The sequence below is a fragment of the Urocitellus parryii genome, chromosome X (genome assembly GCF_045843805.1).
Source record: "Urocitellus parryii isolate mUroPar1 chromosome X, mUroPar1.hap1, whole genome shotgun sequence".
NCBI classification, from domain to species: Eukaryota; Metazoa; Chordata; class Mammalia; order Rodentia; family Sciuridae; genus Urocitellus; species Urocitellus parryii.
The window spans coordinates 110,388,070-110,395,783 of NC_135547.1; positions in this window are offsets into that span (position 1 = coordinate 110,388,070).

Below are 7,714 nucleotides of genomic sequence, written 5' to 3' on the forward strand. Positions count from 1 at the left end.
GAAAACAAAAAAGTCTTAAGGTATAAGAGTTTAAGAATATGAAAATAAAAACTATTTTCAAAAGCTCAATGAATTTTAATGATGAATTTAGTGCTATGTCCAGGAAAGCTGGATTAAAAGAGAGATGGGTCATGATCATTTTATGATTAAGCTGTTTAAAAACAAATTCCCCAGTTCTTGATTATTAAAATTCCTTTATTTGGTAATTAATCATCTAAAATAGATTTTTCAGTACTCTCTTTTTAACATGAAGAGTGGAGCTAGAGAATGGAAGTAAAATTGTAATAGTACTATTATTCACCTCATTTTCTTGGGACAAACAATATACAGAAATATAAGTTAACAAGCAATTTCAATAAAGTGTGATAATATGGAAGAATAAATCAGAGATACCTTGGGATATGGGGGTGTGGGGGAAATCGTACTACTATGAAAAATCTTATTCCTGCCTTTTGGCAAGTAGACTAAACATTGATGTTAAGTATATATGTATATACCTATATACATACACGCATATGTGTGTATACACACATCTATGTATATATGTATAGTAGCTGGGTCATAGGTATGCATATGTTCACCTTTAGCGGATACTCCTTAACAGATTACTAACATTTTTGTCTCAAGTTACACTCACACCAGCAGTAAATGAAAATGTCACTTGTTCTATGATTTTGTGACTACTTGGAGGGTCAAATAATTTAAAAGGAAGAAAGAGACTATTAGAGGTGAAGTTTGGAGCTGAATGGAGATTTCCAGACCTATGGACAGCACTTGCAAAAGCCTACAGAGAAGGGAAAACATGATTTATTTGAGCAATTGAAAATGGCATAATTTTCTATGTCTGTGGATGATATAACTGAGTTTAAATAATAAGCCAACATTGAGACCATGTAAATGAGTATTATATATCATATGAATAGGTTTAACATTTACTTAAAAAGTAACAGAAATTAATAAAAGTTTTTCATCCTGAAAATTCATTAAAGAAGTAAAGACAAGAAGTGAAGAGACACAAGGACCAATTAAGCAGAAATACAGGTGTAAGAGAGAATTATATTCTGGGTTATAGTACTGAAAATTTGGCACTGGATATCTGTAACAGGCAAAATATTTGATTGAGTTTGAAGTTGAGAGACAAGGGGTTTGAGTATTGTTCATATTGAGTTTGAGGTGCTTCTGAGATATGTTAGAGGAAATATTCTATTATAGACTTTAAAATATGAAAGTCTGAGGCCCAGGAAAGAGTTCTTCCCTTGTAATTTTGACTTTTAAATTGTCAGAATGTAGGAGGTGGTAGAAGCCACAGAGTTAATGTGAATGCTATTAATATGAGTAGGAAGAAAAGGAGACCTAGGGTAACCTGGGAAACATTAGCAGAGGCATCACAATACCTGGTTTCAAATTTTGCTATAGCACAAAAACAAAACAAAAAACCCAGTAGAATACTAGCATAAAAACAGACATGATTTTATTCGTAGCCTGTAGAATAAAAAATGTCCATAAATACATAAGGTTATAAATTAATTACCAAATAATAAATAAATAAATAAATAAACGAACAGAGATGAAGGAATAGATCTTTCTTAAGAGTAGAATTGCAAATACTATGTGCAGAAAGAAAAACCAAAATAGAAAATTGATTATAAAACACATATTAAACACACCATTGTAGTAATTGTTACAGATATAATCCAATGATGAATACTAAAACTATTGAAAGTTTGATGAGCAAAATGGTTTGCATCATCTTCAAGTATCTCCTCAAAAATAGGTATTAAATAAAAACAGAGAGATAGTAACTTACAGTGAAGAAACATGGCAAAAGCTACCTTAACCAAGGATCATGATTGCCGTAAGCAGCAATGAGACATGTGATAAAATGAATTCCTTGATGTGGTACACTAAGGACACAACACAACATCTGGTATTCTTGCCAGAGATGTATAACTTTATTTGCCCCTGAAAGGGAAACGAGGAAAACTATTTCATTTACAATAGCCTCAAAAAAAATGGGAATCAACAAAAGAAGTGAAAGACCTCTACAATGAAAATACAGAACACTAAAGAAAGACGTTAAAGGAGGCCTTAGAAGACGGAAATATCTACCTTGTTCCTAGATAGGCAGAATTAATATTGTCAAAATGACCGTACTACCAAAAGCACTATACAGATTTAATGCAAGTCCAATCAGAATCCCAATGACATTCCTCATAGAAATAGAAAAAGCTGTCATGAAATTTATCTGGAAAAATAAGAGACCCAGAATAGCTACAGCAATCCTCAGCAAGAAGAATGAAGTAGGTGGCATCATTATATCAGCCCTTAAACTATACTACAGAGCAATAGTAACAAAACCAGAATGGTATTGACACCAAAATAGACTGGTAGACCAATGGTACAGATTAAAGGACACAGAGACAAACCCACATAATTAAAGTTATCTTATATTAGACAAAGGCACCAGAAACATTCATTGGAGAAAAGATAGCCTCTTCAACAAATAGTGCTGGGAAAACTGAAAATCCATATGCAACAAAATGAAATTAAAACCCTATCTTTCACCATGCACAAAACTCAACTCAAAATGGATCAAGGATCTAGGAATTAAACCAGAGACACTGCAACTATTAGAAGAAAAAGTAGGCCCAAATCTTCATTTGCTTTATAAGAAAATTAGACAAACCCAAACTGAAGGTCATCTACAAAATAAATAATTAATATGAATCAACAATGTCAAGATCTTAAAAGACAAATAGTCACTATAGAATGGTCAGAGATTAGAGGAGACTAAGGAAACAACTAAATAAAATACACCATAAGATTCTGGATCCTGGAGAATTTGGTGGAATTTGAATAAATGTAGGGTATTGTACCAATATTAATTTACTGTTTTTTATAATTTTCACATAAATGTAACATTAGGAAATACTGAATAAGGCATATTTGGAAACTCAACTATTTTTGCAAGTTTTCTGTATCTACAAAATTACTTCACCAGTAACAATTCTGAAATTATAATATATTCTTTATGGTAGGAAGGGAAGTAGTAGTAGTTTCATGGCCTGCAACAAAAGATTTCAATAAATAGTGGTAGAATGAATGAATAAATGAAATAATGAAAAACAATTTACCTAAATCCTGGAGTACTACTTCATGTGAATAACTGTATTTTTCAAATAGGTCATTGACTTAGAATGTGAAAATAAAAGGGATGCAATTTTTCCTAATCTTTTATTTCAAAGCAGAACATCTATGTCAAACACCAAATTTTAAAATAATTTAAATCTGAGCTTCTAGTTTTCTTAAGACAACAAAAATACAGAGTTGATGAAATGGCAGATTTTACACTGGAGAAAAGCAGTATCATTTTTTCAAGGAGGCCCAAACAGAAATAAAACTACAATGGGTAAAGAAGGGGTAGTATTTTTGTAAATACCCAAGTTATATTAGAAAATGTCATTTAAATACCTGTACTTAATACATGGAAGCAGATATTAACATCCAAAAATCAGGGCAAGCACCCACCTAAACCACCCAGTAGAGAGGAAAGCAACAGAAAATTTTGACATCTGTGTGTTTTACTAGCATAGTGTAAAAAAGGAAAACGAACACAGTAAAAAAATCATAAAGAAGACTTGTAGGACCTCAAGTTAAAGCTGCTTACACAAGTCTGAAATTATGAATGCATAAAACTTACTTGCCTGGTATGTTTGTCAGAAGCCTTATGTGGTTATTGGATACTGGAACAGCACTAGTCCAACTAGAATCATGTTGTGAGTTTAAACTATATACCATATTTTGAAGACTTCATGTGAAGGCAAGAATATAAAGTATCTCATGATATATTGATTACATATTCTGGATACACTGGGTTAATTAAAATGTTAATTGTATCTATTTTATTATTTAGAAAGCAATCAGTATTTAAAAGGATGCCTGTGGTGCACAATTTATTTAAATTTGTATTATATTTGTATTGGATAGCACAGGTGTAAAAGACAGAAGAGTACTATGTAGTAAAAATCAGTATTTTTTTAGCATGTTTGAGAGCCCTATCAATAAAATAGTAATGGTTCTTTTTTAATATTTATCCTTACATTTGTATTTTTCTTTCAAATCTCTACTGGCACCACCTTTTCACCTGAGAACTGAAGTATTGAACTATGTATAAAGCTCTTCATTCCAAGACATGATGTTCTGGAGGAATATGCTGAAGCTGTTGCTAAAGTATCTGATTCCTTGCCCTGGCAATCCTATAGGACATAGGATGATCTGGCTCCAAGGGATTGATGGATCTAATGTGGCATTTTTTTATTCATCTAATTCAGTGTCCAGCACAAAATTAAAGATTATCTCACTTTTGCCAGACTCACTAAGATTCAGAATGATCTAGGACAAAAAAAGGATGCAAAGGGAAAAAAAAAACAACAGTTTTATTCCTTTTTGTGTTTAGACCCCATCTTTTTTTTCTCTGAAATCCTAATAAGTCAGGAATCATACTCATATCATTGCCTCTTTTTATTTTTCTTCTATTAAATTCAGACCACAGAGAGTCCTTATTAAGCAATTCCCTTTTGCTGCTTTCTCTCAAAACTGCTTGGTTCTTCTATGACAAGGGCCTTATAATCAAATGAGATTTAAACTCAATAATCCGTACTTAACCTGTCTCACTTCAATTCTAGATTAGTGATTATTCAACTCTTTAGACTCAGGACCTGCACTCTGGTGAATATCATGAATACCATAAAGAATTTTTATTAGGGGGCTGGGGATATGGCTCAAGTGGTAGCACGCTCGCCTGGCATGCATGGGGCGCTGGGTTCGATCCTCAGCACCACATAAAAATAAAGATATTGTGTCCACCAAAAACTAAAAAATAAATATTAAAATTTTCTCTCTCTCTCGCTCTCTTTCTCTCTCTCTAAAAAAAAGAATTTTTATTAATGTGGATTATAACAATCTATAAGTTATCACGTTAGAAATTAAAATTGACTTTTAAAAATTAATTATTAGTTCATTTAAAATGATCACAATAAACCCATTAAATTTGTTTATAACATTTACATGAAAAATTGTAATCAGATGTTTTAAACAAAAATTAGTGAGGAGAGTGTCATTGCCTTACATTTATTTTTTTAAAAAATATTTATACATGCTATATATATATATATATATATATACATATATTTATGTGTGTATATATATACTTTATATGTAAAGTATATATATACTTTATATATATGATGTTTTAGTATATACATAAAGTATACATTTACTTTATATATATATATACTTTATATACTATATATATATTTTAGTATTTAAAGTATATACACACACACACACACACACACACACACACACACACATCTTTTAAAGAATATCATGGAGTCCATGGACCACACTTACAGAGCTGATATCCTAGACAAAAATGAAGGCGTAAATAACCTCCTTGGTTTCATTCTCTCTCATTAACACTGTTTCATGCCTAGATTTTCACTGTCAAGGACATCTCAGTCCATGTAGATCTAGAAAAGATTGTGGCCAAAAGCAGGAGATAATGTTTTATTACTTCTTCTATGAAAATATCTCTTCCCAGGGTACTAGATATCCTAATTAACTTTTAAAATTTTATTTATGTCATAAAATCATCTCTATGACTTAGACAAAGGAGTGGACTGGATAGATGGTGAAGAAGATTCATATTAGTATTAGTAGCAATATTAGCATTTTCCGGAGATATAGAAGCAGTAAGATATAACTATGGTGCTAAGGTTTGGATGTAGTTTGTCCCCCAAGATTTTTTGTACTAGAAACTTGACACCCTATGACAATACTGAAGTGATATGACCTTTTAAGAGATTGGACCTACTGAGAGATCCTTAGGTCATTGAGGATACTATCCTTAGAAGAGAATATTTATCTCCTGGAATGAGTTTTTGAGAGCAAGTTCTTAGAACAGCCTGAATTTGTTCTTAGTGTGTATGTTTGTCTTTCTCTCTGCTTAACTATTTGACACATAATAATTTCCACAAATGTTCCCACCAATGCTATCCACTATGATATGACAAAGCTAGGATAGCACTCAACAGAACTGAGCAGATGTAGGAACAATGTCTTTGAACCTCTAAAATTGTGAGCTAAACAGACATCTTGTATTCATAAGTATATTGCTCCAGGTATTTTATTATAACAATGAAAACCTGATTTAATAGATAAGTAGGTAGATATAGATAGATAAGAGGGGATTTATTAGAGAAATTGTATCATATAATTTTAGAAGTTGAGATACCCTAGGATGAGCCGTCTGAAAGCTGGAGACCCAGGAATACTGGTATAGTAGCTCTTTCAAAGTCTGAAAGCCCGAGAACCAGAAAAGCTAGTGTTGTAACTCTGGACCTAGGCTATAAGACTGAAACCTGGGGGACAACTGGTATAAATCCTGAAGTCCAAAGGCCAGAGAACCTGGAGTTCTGACATCAAATGACAGGAGAAGAATGGTATCCTAGCTCCAGATGAAAGTCAGAAAAAATTAGGTTTTCCTCCACCTTTTTATTTTATCTGATCTCTCTGCCCATTGGATGGTGCCCAACAACTTTGAGGGAAGATCTTTCCTACAGAGTCTACTGGTTCACATTGCCAATCTCCTCTGAAAACATACTCACAAACACAACCAGAAATAAGATTTACTGGCTCTCTAGGTATTCCTTAATCTAGTAAAGTTGATACCTAAGATTAATCACTGCAGTAGTCAAATGTGTGTGTGTGTGTTTGTGTGTGTGTGTGTGTAATTGCTAAATATAAAAATTTGATTTGTCAGGCATATTGGTGCATGCCTATAATCCCCCAAACTAAGGAGGCTGCAATTGGAGGATCACAAATTCAGGAGTAGCCTCAGTAACTTAGCAAGGCTATAAGCAACTTAGTGAGACACTGTCTCATAATAATAAAAAAAAATTAAAAGGACTGGGTTTTTGGCTAAATGATAAAGCATCCCTGGGTTCAATCCCCAATACCATAAAACAGTTTGAGACATTTGTGATTTTTCACTAAATAATCGCCTATATTTTTATTATAGGTGCAGCAAATTAAGATATTGTCTTAATTAGGCTTCCTAGTTTGAAAAAATGAGTAAAAATTTCAGATATTTATAAGAAATGCAAATATAAGAGAATGTTACTTACTGGTGGGTTTTAATAAAGTAAGATGGTCATATTTTGTTTATATATAGGTCCTTCCCACATCTAGATAAATTCTTCCATAAGTAAGCTATTTTAATGAAATCATAAATTTAATGTAAAAAATGACTATCTTTCCTCAATTCCTATTGCATATTTTTACTATTGACATAAATATTGCTTTTAATTCTTTTACTATTTTATATTACACAGTAATTCTAACATTTACAACTTAGCATTCTGTCTCCACATTTTCTTGATGAAGGAAAATTCCAAACTGAGCAGGTTTTTTTGTTTGTTTGTTTTCTTTTGTTTAAGCTTGTCTTTCTGTCAGACACCATTTAGTAATTTTTTTCTTGGATTTAACAAAGATTTATGGGAACTCCACACCAACCTTGCTATTGGCTGGACATACCAAGAGACATAGCTACTTTCGACTATCATACTTGAGTCATTCATCTAACTCAATCACCAGGCTTTGCTAAATGTAGCTGACTTCCTTTTGAGTTTTTCCACAGGGAAACAATGTGCTG